The sequence below is a fragment of the Salmo salar genome, chromosome 03 (genome assembly GCF_965601325.2).
Source record: "Salmo salar chromosome 03, fSalSal1, whole genome shotgun sequence".
Taxonomy (NCBI): domain Eukaryota; kingdom Metazoa; phylum Chordata; class Actinopteri; order Salmoniformes; family Salmonidae; genus Salmo; species Salmo salar.
This window is the reverse complement of record NC_138293.1, coordinates 58,937,501-58,951,973: the sequence shown is the minus strand read 5'-3', so window position 1 is coordinate 58,951,973 and position 14,473 is coordinate 58,937,501. Positions and strand designations below refer to the sequence as shown.

Here is a 14,473-nt window from a genome sequence, read left to right as displayed (position 1 = left end):
TATCAACAAAAGTTCATAATTGAATAACGTGTATGTTTACATTTATTTTGCAATGCTCGCGAGGGGTGTAGTCAGCATGTTAGACGCACAAATATCATATCCCACAAAATAATCTGAAACGCAACCAAAACAAACAGCAAATGCATCCAACAAGTTTGTAGAGTCACAATATTGATGTAATCATTGCGCGCATCGAATATGGGACAAATACTAAACTTTTGATTACTTTGATACACATACTGTATAATTGAATTTGTCCAAATACTTTTGGTCCCGTACAATGGTGGACTAGATACAAAAAGTGCTGTAATTTCTAAACGGTTCGCCCGATAAGAATGAACATACCGGCACCTTGACCTCAGTCATTGTATCATTTCAAATCAAGGGAGAACCATCGCATTCAACCATGGAAAGATGTAAGGGGAATATGGCCGAACAGTGTAGTTATTCCCTCCGCAATGCAATCAAACAAACAAAATGTCAATATAGGGACAAAGTGGAGTCGCAATTCAACGACTCAGACACAAGAAGTATCTGGCAGAGTCTACAGGCAATTACGGACTACAAAAACAAAACCAGCCACGTCACGGACACCAATGTCTTTCTTCCAGACAAACTAAACGCCTTCTTTGCCCGCTTTGAGGAGAATACAGTGCCACCAACGTGGCCCACTACCAAGGACAGCCCCCCCCCCCCCCCCCCCCCTCTCCTTCTCTGTGGCCGACGTGAGTAAGACATTTAAACGTGTTAACCCTCGCAAGGCTGCTGGCCCAGACGGCATCCCTAGCCGCGTCCTCAGCTTATGCGCAGTCTGCTGTCCCCACATGTTTCAAGATGGCCACCATTGTTCTTGTACCGAAGAAGACAAAGATAACTGAACTAAATGACTATTGCCCCATAGCACTCACTGCTGTCATCATGAAATGCTTTGACAGACTAGTCAAGGATCATATCACCTCCACCTTACCTGCCACCCACTTCAGTTTGCATATCGCCCCAACAGGTCCACAGATGATGTGATAGCCATCACACTGCACACTGCCCTATCCAATCTGGACAAAGGAATACATATATAAGAATGATGTTCATTGACTACAGCTCAGCATTCAACACCATAGTACCCTCCAAGCTCATTATTAAGCTTAAGGCCCTGGGTCTCAACCCTGCCCTGTGCAATTGGGTCCTGGACTTTCTGATAGGCCGCCCCCAGATGGTGAAGGTAGGAACCAACATCTCCACTTCACTGATCCTCAACCCTGGGGCCCCACAAGGGTGGGTGCTCAGCCCCCTCCTGGACTCCCTGTTCACCCATGACTGTGTAGCCATGCACGCCTCCAACTCAATCATCAAGTTTGCAGACGACACAACAGTAGTGGGCTTGATTACCAACAACGACGAGACAGCCTACAGGGAGGAGGTAAAGGCACTCGGAGTGTGGTGTCAGGAACACAACCTTTCACTCAATGTCAACAAAACAAAAGGAAATTATTGTGGACTTCAGGAAACAGCAGAGGGAGCACCCCCCTATTCACATCGATGGGACAGCAGCGGAAAGGTGGAACGTTTTAAGTTCCTCCGCGTACACATCACGGACAAACTGAAACGGTCCACCCACACAGACAGTGTGGTGAAGAAGACGCAACAGCGCGTCTTCAACCTCAGGAGGCTGAAGAAATTTGGCTTGTCACCTAAAACTCTCACCAACTTTTACAGATGCACAATTGAGAGCATCCTGTCGGGCTGTATCACCACTTGGTACGGCAACTAAACCTCCATCAACCGCAAGGCTCTCCAGAGGGGGGTGCAGTGTGCACAACGCATCACCGGGGGCAAACTATCTGCCCTCCAGGTCACCTACAACACCTGATGTCACAGGAAGGCCAAAAAGATAATCAAGAACAACAACCACCCGAACCACTGCCTCTTCACCCCGCTATCATCCAGAAGGCGAGGTCAGTACAGGTGCATCAAAGCTGGGACTGAGAGACTGAAAAACAGCTTCTATCTCAAGGCCATTAGACTGTTAAACAGCCACCACTAACACAGAGAGGCTGCTGCCTACATACAGACTCAATCACTGGGCTCTTTAATAAATGGATCACTCGTCACTTTAAATAATGCCACTCTAATAATGTATCCATATCTTACATTACTCATCTCATATGTATATACTGTATTATATAGCATCTATTGCATCTTGCCTATGCCGCTCGGCCATCGCTCATCCATATATTTATATGTACATATTCTTATTCCATCCCTTTACATTGTGTGTATAAGGTAGTTGTGGCATTGTTAGATTACTTGTTAGATATTACTACACTGTCGGATCTAGAAGCACAAGCATTTTGCTACACTCATATTAACATCTGCTAACCATGTGTATGTGACCAATAAAATGTGATTTGATTTGGCCTGGGTTAAGATTCTTTGTGCAACGGTCAAGTCTCCACTAGGTGGCAGAGCAGGCTATAATACTGCAGTAATATGCTTTTTAGGATTTTCTCTATGATGAGACCTTTTTGCACAATTCAAACCTTTTCAAATCAAATCCTGATAAAACTCAAGTCTAGACAAGGCAAAGAGACTCCCTTACCTGAACAAATAACAACTGTGTCATTACCATGATTACAGTTATGTGTTCTTCCTCCTGTGTGTGGTCCCACTGCCCTGACCAAAGTAAGCCCTCTCTGGGAAACTAACAGCTCTCCCACAGCCAAGCTGTCTGCACGCCACAGCAGAGACATTCAAGTCCCACATGTCATTACACACGGTTCGCCAGTGACCAATTTGATAGACCTCCACCCTCCCAGAACAGAGGTCACTCCCATTGACCAGTCTGATATTAGGTTTAACTAAGGATTAAAGAAAAATTAAAAACATTTGACAATGTGGGAGAAAATAAATGCATTTCAGTTACATATTCAACTAAATCAATGCCAAGTTGACACAAGTATAATCAAGGTATTTTGACTTTCATTAACCACAATAGCAACACAGAGGGACTTTTCTTACCTGAGCAGACAACTCTGGCATCTTGAGACTGTAAACAGTCATGGTGTTTCAATCCTCCATGTGAGCTTTCTGTGAGGGAGATCTCACTGCCATTACACCCAACATCATCCAGCCAAGTGGGCCTGCCACTACTACCCTGACCTACAGGACTAGTCAACATTTTGGACACACCTACTCATTTAAGGGTTATTTTTACTATTTTATACATTGTAGAATAATAGTGAAGACATCAAAACTATGAAATAACACATGAGGAATCATGTAGTAACCAAAAAAGTGTTAAACAAATCTAATATATTTTAGATTCTTCAAAGTAGCCACCCTTTGCCTTGATGACAGCTTTGCACACTCTTGACACTCACAGCCCTCCCACAGCCCAGCTGGCTATACACCACATTGGCTTCATTTATGTCCCACTTCTGACCACACACTCTTCCCCACTGGCCCTTGTAAAGAATCTCTACTGTCCCCGAGCCGGGACTAGTGCCATTGACAAGCCTGATCTCTTCACCAGCTCACAAAGAGGAAAAGAGATGATAGGAAAAATGATTAATGAATAATAATGAAACCAGCAATTTAACACTGCCAGTATGGTCAAAGCTGACCTATTCAAAGTTGTTACAAACATTTTGCGTAACCTTTTTGGACTTTAACAGCATTTTAAAAGAATTTTAAAACCTTTTTGAGACTTGTGTTCACATGGAAATGAACAATACCTGCCAATGAAGATAACACCATTTGATGAGCTGTTGGGGAGAAACACGGACGATCAAAACATTACAATTAAACAGAGGTTGCCATTTCTAAATGGATAACGCCTTATAATAATGTCCATTAAAAAAATCCTACATTTTTGTAAATATAAATTTGGTCACCATTTATGAATTGTTATTGCTACATTTGCAAATGTTAGTAAGCTCAATATAGATAGTTATTGACACATTTATAAAAATGTTCAATGTAAACCAAGCAAGGAAATATTATTTGCATTTGCTGTTGTGTTATTTACACCATTTGTAAAGCCGAATAGTTAGGTATATATCAGTGGAGGCTGGTGACTTGAACAATTTAGAAGGATGGGAGACCCACGGTATAGGCGCGGAACACACGGAGACGACAAAGTGTCTTTCAAAAATCGTCAAAGACAAATTATTTTAACCTAAAGCATTTAATAAAGACATTTAAAGTACAATATTATGGGGAATGGGAATGAGAGGGCTACAGCAGTGATTGAATGAGAGTATGAGGCATGAGTTGAGGTGTTCAGAGGTTTGACCAGTGCAGGACAGGGTTTGAGTTTGAAGACAAAAAGCAGTAACACAACACACTACACAGTTAGACAAAAGAGCTAAGAATGAGTTAGTCCAAGCAAGGAGTAAAATCATTGATATGTAATAATGTGATTGTGTATGTGATTGACTCTACATACAGTAATGAGAGAAAAATTGATAGGGGTACTCGCAGTGCTTGGAGAGGAAACATTCAATGTGCCAGTGGATGAGCGGGCACATGAGACGTGGCTTCAGTTCATATCAGGAGAAAGTTGACAATAGCTGTGGAGTGGAGTTGTCATCACCTCTTAATCAGGGAACAGGAGGGGTCTTAGCTGTAAATACAAATAGCAGATACATTCCACTACAGCTGCGCCATCGTAGGTTTGGACAACGAGTTTCTCTATGAACTTAAACTCAGACATCTCAAAATTCATAAAGTCAAACACAGACTGCGCATCTCGCCCACTTGACACATCAAAGTAGCCCAAGAAACGTTCCTGAATAAAGCCCTTTGGACATACTATGGTTAACATATTATGGCGCATACGTTCGATAAATCCAACGTATGCACCACACCAAACGCACTGCAACTGCCTCAGCAACGCAACGCTGCAAGGCAAACGCAGCGTTTCATTGGAAGTGAATGTAATTCTGGTGTACCAAAATGCAATGACGCTGTCGGTGTGATCGAAGCGTAAGCCGCTTGAGAACATCCCTGTTTCTTCTTACTTTCTCGTTGTGTTCCGCAGTTTGAATACGCAGACCTTCGTCATGATCGATGCAGCTTTTTCCCAGAAGCTTGAATCTGATGTGGGCATTTATATGCTCCCTGCTTTTGTTTTGCCGTTTAGCTTAATGATCAATGTTCTTCGGGTCACTGTACCCACCTTTCGACCAAGGCTCAGACTTTCAAAAAGCAGGCAAGGCCAGCAATACAGGCAGCTTGATGAAAGGCTCACTGTTAACCAGCTATACTTTTGATACCAATTGGTATTGAACGCCCTCACCTTTTCATCCTTCTTCATGAAACTCATCTCATGCAGAGGCCGACCCTCACTTTTAATTCGCACCTTTTCTGTGTACCCCAGAGAATGAAAGTGGTTCTTCAACAAAATGTCCACGACATTTTCGTCTGCGTTGTCCAATCTCCAATTCTGCCGGAGAAAACTGTACACTCGCACTGGTAGCTAGCTACTGTAGCTATTGAAGTTAGCAAGGCAAATTTAAAGAAATTCCACTAACTGGACACAAAAAAAGTTTTAAAACCAAGGAAACCATTTATAATATACCTCCTCCGTCTCCTGTAATTTGAAAAAAAACTAATTTGAATTGAATAATATCCCAAAAATGGTCAACTATCACTTTTCACTCTTGATCTCTATTCAACAATGTCACCAAGCTTCTCAACACATAGAACCCCCATAATGCTCTGTGGCACAATCCATAATAATTACCATGTATGTATATGGAAGGGGGTCAGGCCTACGAGCCTCCTAGGTTTGTATTGTTGTCAATGTAGCCAGAGGAGGATGGAAGCTAGCTGTATTCTGGCTACACCATGGTGCTACCCTAGACAGTGGTGTTGAAGTTACTGTAGACCTTCATTGCAAAAGTGTATTTTAATCAATTATTTGGTGACATGAATATATCTGTCGTACAGTAATTTGGTAAAAAGCCAACTTGGCATTTGCTCAGTATATTGTTTTCGCTGAGGAAATGTATGAGTCTGCTGTTAATGATAATGCAGAGGATTTTCCCAAGATTGCTGTTGACGCATATCCCCCGGTAGTTATTGGGGTCAAATTTGTCTCTCCGCTTTTGTGGATTTGGGTGATCAGTCCTTGGTTACAAATATTTGGGATGATGCCAGAGCTGAGGATGATGTTAAAGAGTTTAATTTGTGGTCTGTATATTTTATCATTTCACTTAGGTTTACCATCAACACCACGGGCCTTTTTGGGCTGGAGGGTTTTTATTTTGTCCTGTAATTCATTCAATGTAATTGGATAATCCAGTGGGTTCTGGTAGTCTTTAATAGTTGATTCTAAGATGTGTATATGTTTTCGCTGTTTGTTCTTTGTTATAGAGCCAAAAAGATTGGAGAAGGGATTTATCCATACATCTCTTTTATTGTTGTTTGTTTAGAGTTTTCCCAGAAGTGGTTAGATTCTATGGCTTCTTCAATTACATTGAACAGATTTCTGACATTCTGTTCCATCTTTTTCCGTAGTGTATTTCTGTATTGTTTTAGTGATTCACCATAGTGAAGGCGTAGACTCAGGTTTTCTGGGTCTCTATGTTTTTGGTTGGATAGGTTTCTCAATTTCTTTCTTAGGTTATTGCATTATTCATCAAACCATTTGTCATTGTTGTTAATTTTCTTAGCTGAGAGGTCAAATATACTGTTTAGTTTTTCTACTGCCAAGTTTACACCTTCACTATTACAGTGAAACCTTGTCCCGGAAATCGTCTAGAAGGGATTGAATTTGTTGTGGCCTAAATGTTTTTTGGTAGATTTCCACACTATTTTACATCCATCTATAGCATTTCTTAATATTATTCAGTTCCTTTGGCTTTGATGCCTCATGATTGAGCATAGCTCTGTTCAAGTAGAGTGTGATTTTGCTGTGATCTGATAGGGGTGTCAGTGGACTGACTGTGAAAGCTCTAAGACTCTGGTTTGAGGTCAGGGATAAAGTAGTCTACAGTACTACTGCCAAGAGATGAGCTTTAGGTGTACCTACCATAGGAGTCCCCTCGAAGCCAACCATTGACTATGTACATACCCAGTGTCCGACAGAGCTGCAGGAGTTGTGACCCGTTTTTGTTGGTTATGTTGTAGTAGTTGTGTCTAGGGGGGCATATGGGGGGAGGGAGGGAATGCTGTCACCTTCAGATAGGTGTTTGTCCCCCTGTGTGCTGAGGGTGTCGAGTTCTTGTCCAGTTCTGGCATTTAGGTTGCCACAGACTAGTACATGTCCCTGAGCCTGGAAATCTCTAAAATGGAGAATCTGTCATCGTTAAAGTATGGGGATTCTATTGGGGGGATATAGGTACCATACACTAGGACATTTTTCTCTGTTGAGATCATTTCCTTATTAATTTCCAGCCAGATGTAAAATGTTCCTGTTTGGACTAATTTAATAGAGTGGGTTAGGTCTGCTCTATACCAAATTAGCATACCCCCTGAGTCTCTTCCCTCTTTCACACCTGGTAGTTTGGTCGATGGGACTACCAGCTCTCTATAACCTACAGGGTAACCAGTGGGTCTGTCTCCTTTATACCATGTTTCTTGTAAGATTACAATGTCTATATTTCACATTTCTTTGATGAAGTCTGGGTTCCTGCTCTGTAGGTCAAAGGTAGATGACCTTAGACCTTGTATATTTCAGGATGAGATAGTAAAAGCTTTGTGTTCCATAGTGTCTAGTGTTGTTTTTTTGTGTGGTTTAGGCCCGGACCATCAAAGCAGGTGTGGGCAGAGTATGTTGAGCATCTGATACATACCTCTCTGATACATACCTCTTAGTGGGGGTTGGGCCTGTTGCTCTGCTCATGGCCTGGGCATATGTCCTGTTGCCATGTTGAGGTCCTTGACGCAGGGGCGGGGGGCATGGGGTGGGCAGAAGGGGCATAGGTCTGATATGGGGGGGGGGCTATATAGAGTGTGGCAAGGGTTTGCTTGGGGTGGTCTTAGCTGGTTGGGGTGTGGCTGGTGATGCTGTGGTCTGGGTGTAGATCCTCTTGGCATGGGTTCTCTCAGTGCAGGTCCTTCGGGAGGCTGTCTCGCTGGTCTGGGCGGGTTGTCTGTTGCTCTGTTGCTCCTGTTTGAAGTGCTGCGGCTACGGTTGAGGGTGACGTCCTTCAGGGTCCTGGCAAAAGTTTGGATTTCTGCCTTGTAGAGGTGGACCTGGTTGTAAAGGCTGTTCAAGTCCAGGATGGAGTGGTGGGCCAGGTAGACATTAGGTTTTGAGGCACAGTCTAGCGAAATGCTTGCATTCACCCACTGTATGGTGGCAGGGTGGAAGTATTTTCATGGTACCAGGGTGGAGATAACCACTTGTGCGTCGGGGAAAGTGGAAGAAGCTTTTTCAATCAATCACTCACTGTTGCCAGTCATTCCTGCTGGGCCCTCACACCATTTGTTCCCATGTGAATTATGATGTGGCTGGGGGACCCTAGTCTGTCCTCTGACAACAGCTCCAGGGCATGCCTAGTGTTTGGGCACCACAGTTTAGCCACTTTGTGTTTGGGAAAAATGTATCCTCTTGAATGTATTTGCCATTTAAGTCAATGGGGAGCACAATCTCTGGCTTTTGTGTATCCTCAGTGGATGTGGGGGGGGTTTCAGGAGGGATATCGGGGGAGCTGACAGGAGGGCTATTAGGAGGGGGTGGGGTCTGTTGGGTTGGTGGATCCTGTGTTGTCTGTCCCATTGTGGTGTTGAGGTGGTGGTCCGGGTCTAAGGTGGGCTGTTCTGCTGGCTTGTCTGGGGAGTGTCCTGCTCTCTGTCACCATTTCTCTCTCTCCAAGACAAGGAGTTATAAAAGTGGTCTTTCACACCTAGGTGTGATACCATGTGACCTCACAGGACTACAAAAGGACTCTGTTGTCTACCCCTCTCTCTCTTAGCTCTTAGCCTCTTATCCTGCTGGACTTCTCAAGCTGGACCTTTCTCGAGGAGGGAGAAGAACCTCCATCCTCAATAGGCCAACCACAGGTCCTGGACCTTCGCCTTTAATGGCAAGATCTGGTGAACAGATAAGTTAGGGAAAGAACCCTTTAGGGAATAGTACCTTTAATCCAGTACATACATTGGGATGGAAGAGCCCATGCACTACTCAACGGTACATTTAAGATAACCTTCTTCAAGGAAAGAAGGAGAAGACAATTAGAGCACAGCCTCTGCAACTCAAGCAACAGAGAAGAGCAACAAGCATAAGGACACCAACTCCTGACCAAAGGAGGAACCATCCAACTCAACCAGAAAGGATACATCTTCTTCCTTTGTTCTCCTCCGTGCGGCCTGAACAATCAAGAAGCCACAACAGACTTTGATCACAGAGTATAACATTGTTTAATGTTCAGGATCTCCAGGTCTTCACTTCTTGTCTGTCATTCTATTTCATACCTTTTCATGATCATTCTCATAATGTTTGTAAATATTTGGTTTATTAAATGTTGATCGTATAAAGGACTTGTGTGTGTCTTGTTATTCTGGGAAAGAACTCCAATTGATTCTCAAAGAAGTCATACCTTCAGATTAGTCGGCAGGTAGTCTAGTGGTTAGAGCGTTGGACTTTTAACCGAAATCAGCTGGGAGGGACTGCTGCGCGATGACTGGGCCGCCTGTGAGTGCTTTGGGACGGGGTGGGGCCCTCGGCAGCACCCGCTGCTCGTTGAGAAGAGTAAGAACGATGCGTGCTTTCACGTCAGTCTCCAAAAGTCTCCAATAACACCAGAAAAAGTCGCTAGATTTGTTGCTAGTCGATTTTTTGAAAATGTGTCGCTAGAGGGGTCTGAATACTCGCTAAATATAGCGACAAAGTCTCAGTTAGGTCTACTATAACAAAAGCTGGTTCAACATCAATGCGTGTCTTTTTGTTTATCTTGGCGATTTTATGGTATCATTACATTTGACATGTATTTATTGGTGTTGGTTGTTTTTGTTAAATTTTATGACAACGTCCGTGGCGTGCTTGCAATGCGACTTCTGGAGATGTGTGAATGGAATCTGATATGTAAGATGGTTAAATAGGTGATGGTTACGTTCATAGAACAGGCCTATTTGGGAGCAGTATAACGGTGAGTGGAAATTCTCCCTTACTCTTTGTATTGGATCTTTGTCCAGCTACTGTGAAAAGTTTGGATGTGCTTAAAACCCTCCATAGTCTGCGTTGTTTTAATATTATATGCCCATAGGGAGAAATTATGGTGCCTATTTAAAACAAGTTGTTTTGTTTTCAATTTGATTAAAATCATTCGTTCTATTTTTATGAATAATTACTTTCATATTGCTTATTGACATTGTTTGGCATGTTCATGCTCAGCCATAATGACATTTACAGTAGGCCTAGCCCCTATATCAGTGTGAATGGCATTGAAGACATGCAAATACTTAGAACAATGTGCCCTTCAAAAGGGTTCAAGTTAACATATTTAGCAAAGATAGGTCTACATTTTGTTATTTTGTTTCTGTAAGGCATTTAACAAACTATAACGAACTAACATTGGAATTGGAGTTGATACCAAGGCAATTCGTAAAACACCATCAATACATATTGAAAACAACCACATATTTCACCATGGAGCACATTCTGATTGGCCAGTGAGGGGCCAAGCCTGACACACCCACAACTTGTTCATTTATCAGAACCCCGCCCTTTTGCCCCAACGCCAGGAAGCGCACGATAATTGTGATAGTGAAAATAGCACATATGTCTGACACGGCACTGAACCTATAGCTCTCCGCCTGCGATTACGTATACCTTTGCGTTAGGTTTGTTAAAGTAGAGCCCTACAGTGCATTCTGAAAGTATTCACACATCATTTTGTTATATTACAGCCTTATTCTAAAATTGATTAAATCGTCCCCCCCCCCCCTCATCAAACTACACACAATACCCCATCATGACAAAGCAAAAACAGGTTTTTAGAAATTGGTAGGGGAGCGTTGCTGCACAGCTATTTTAAGGTCTTTCCAGATGTGATCGATTGGGTTCAAGTACAGGCTCTGGCTGGGCCACTCAAGGACATTCAGAGACTTGTCCCGAAGCCACTCCTGCGTTGTTGTGGCTGTGTGCTTAGGGTCGTTGTCCTGTTGGAAGGTGAACCTTTGGCCCAGTCTGAGGTCCCGAGCGCTCTGGAGCAGGTTTTCAATCAAGCATCTCTCTGTACTTTGCTCCGTTCATCATTCCCTCAATCCTGACTAGTCTCACAGTTCCTGCTGCTAAAAAACATCCCCGCAGCATGATGCTGCCACCACCATGCTTCACCGTAGGGATGGTGCCAGGTTTCCTCCAGACGTGATGATTGGCATTCAGGCCAAAGAGTTCAATCTTGGTTTCATCAGACCAGAGAATCTTACTTAGTGCCTTTTACTGAATAGTAGCTTCCAGCTGGCCACTCTACCATAAAGGCCTGATTGGTGGAGTGCTGCAGAGATGGTTGTCCTTCTGGAAGATTCTCCCATCTCCACAGAGGAACTGGAGCTCTGTCAGAGTTAACAATTGAGTTCTTGGCCACCTCCCTGACCAAGGCCCTTCTCCTCAGTTTGCTCAGTTTGGCTGGGCAGCCAGCTCTAGGAAGAGTCTTGGTGGTTCCAAACTTCTTCCATTTTAGAATGATGGAGGCCACTGTGTTCTTGTGGACCTTCAATGCTGCAGCAATGTTTTGGTACCCTTTCCCAGATCTGTGCCTCGATACAATCCTGTCTAGGCTTGGTTTTTGTTCTGACATGCACTGTCAACTGTGGGACCTTATTTAGACAGGTGTGTGCCTTTCCAAATCATGTCCAATCAATTGAATGTTCCACAGGTGGACTCCAATCAAGTTCTAGAAACATCTCAAGGATGATCAACGGAAACAGGATGCACATGAGCTCAATTTCAAGTCTCATAGCAAAGGGTCTAACTACATATGTAAATAAGGGATCTGTTTTTTACTTTTAATACATTTTCTAAAAAACATTAAATTTTTCTTTATGGGGTATTGTGTGTAGATTGATGAGGAAAATTTTTTAATTAATCAATTTTAGAAAAACACTAACGTAACAAAATGTGGAAAAGGGGTCTGAATACTTTCCGAATTTCATGAACTGGGAAATGTACAAATATTGAATTCAAATTGACTTCCAATTCAAAACAGATCAAACAGTTTCATTCCAATTCCAAAACTTGAAGATTTTGCATTTAATTCAATGTAAATTCTCCACTTCATGAGTGAATTCAAGAATTGAAATCGACCCCAACCCTGGTTTAAACCCTCCAAACTCACTTTCATTGTATAAATATGCCCATTTAACTTTATCTGGTTTGCTATTCCAAATAAAAGGAAAAAAATATATTGCGTCCCTTGAAAGAGGATTCTACACCATTAATAAATATGTAAACTATGATATAACTAGAGAATTAATCTGTGTAATTTTCGCGTAGATGGACCGGTGTTATCCTCTCTGAGCTTTCAATATCCTATTTTGCTACATTTTCTACATTTTCTATTGCAAAATCACTCAACTTTTCGGGGATATGTACACAAAGCACATCAACGTTTGACTTTGAAGTCACACCTACTCATTCAAGAGTTTTTTATTTTTACTATGCCAAGAGTGTGCAAAGCTGTCATCAAGGCAAAGGGTGGCTACTTTGAAGAATCATAAATATAAAGTATATTTTGATTTGTTTAACAATTTTTTGTTACTACATGATTCCTCATGTGTTATTTCATAGTTTTGATGTCTTCACTATTATTCTACAATGTAGAAAATAGTCAAAATAAAGAAAAACCCTGAAATGAGTAGGTGTGTCCAAACTTTTGACTGGTACTGTGTGTGTATATATATATATATATATATATATATATATATATATATATATATATATATATATATATATATATATATATATACACACACATATACATATATACACAGAAAGACAGTGTACAAAACATAAAAAACCTTAATATTGAGTTGCACCCCCCCATGAATGCTCCCAACAGTTGTGTCAGGTTGGCTGGATGTCCTTTTGGTGGTGGACCATTCTTGATACACAGGGGAAACAGTTGAGCGTGAAAAACCCAGTAGCGTTTCAGTTCTTGACACAAACAGGTACGCCTGACACCTACTACCATACCCCATTTAAAGGCACTTAAATATTTGGTCTAGCCCATTCATCCTCTGAATGGCATACATACACAATCCATGTCTCAGTTGTCTCAAGGCTTAAAAATCCTTCTTTAACCTGTCTCCTACCCTTCATCGACCGTGATTGAAGTGGATTTAACACGTGACATCAATAAGGGATCATAACATTTACCTTGATTCACCTGGTCAGTCTGTCATGGAAATAGCAGGTGTTCCTAATGTTTTGTACACTCAATGTATTGTCTAAACTAAATTGAGGGGCCAATAAGGCACCTAAAAAAAATAAGTCCCCCAAACAAAAACTGTAGTACAGCCCTTAAAGCGTCTCTGTATCTTGTATTTGTTATTGCAACGTGACCTGCTATAGTCCCAGGTCCACCGAAATGCTGATAAGTCCCACCACAATCTTATTTTCAGCCTAACAGTGGACCCACCACCAGTTAAGAAACATTTAAAAACACACACAGGCAGGGTTCTTTATTAAATGTTATTCTCTTCGTTCAATGATCTGGCATAATCAAAACAGTTATTTATTTTATCCCCAAATGCTGGTTGACATCTGATTGCATTACAAGTGAGAGTGCAGGGAAAAAAACAGTTGTGCGTTGTGATACTGGCTGCAGAGAGGCTGGCCAATAGCAGCGTTCGATCTGTTGTGAGGGACAGATCCACTCCTACTGAACAGCAGAGGCAGTGGTGTTGTGGGGAAAATAGATGGGTAGGTAAGTTACACTATTTTGTGTAAACAGTGGTTAGAGATGGGGAAATAGCTAGCCTGATCCCAGATCAGTTTGTGCAACTCCTATTTCATTGTCATGCATTGGCAGGACAGCACAAACTGATCTAGGGCCAGGCTAGGGAATAGCTAGGTACTCGGATGTGTCAGTAGAGTCAAGAACGACAGACAGATAAATACTAATGGTGTGTAAACAGAGGCAGTTGCGTTGCTGTGATAGATAAAGAGAGAGAGGTTCTGATACTGTGAAACAAACTTACAGAGGCAGTGCTGTTGTGTTGTGGGGGGAGTAGAGAGATGGGGAACATGTATACATACAGAGGCAGTGGTGTTGTGAGCGTACTGATATCGTGTCACAGAGTTTACATGGACATAGATAGATACATCCTATTGACAATGTGCTACAATGTGAGCATACTGGTAACGTGGTACAGTTTGTGACTGAGGGTGGGGGGTAATGGGAGCACATAGATATTGACAATGTGCTACAGTACAGAGGCAGTGCTGTTGGGGGGTAATACATACATTATCCAGACGTGGAATGAGAGAGGGACCACCTTGGGGAAAAGGGGGGGGGGGGGGGTC

The 14,473-nt window shown here is 42.4% G+C and overlaps 1 protein-coding gene across 5 annotated transcripts in view; it reads right to left on the bottom strand.

Annotated features, from left to right (window-relative positions):
* Nucleotides 1–13,614: 13,614 nt before the first annotated feature.
* The window catches only part of rarab (retinoic acid receptor, alpha b), a 173,560-nt gene continuing 172,701 nt past the window's right edge, over nt 13,615–14,473 (bottom strand). For all 5 annotated transcript variants that reach the window (XM_014192579.3, XM_014192580.3, XM_082973625.1 and 2 more), the window contains one exon: nt 13,615–14,473. This exon is cut by the window's right edge and continues 1,380 nt beyond it. The gene's annotated coding sequence lies outside the window, so the exon portion shown is untranslated.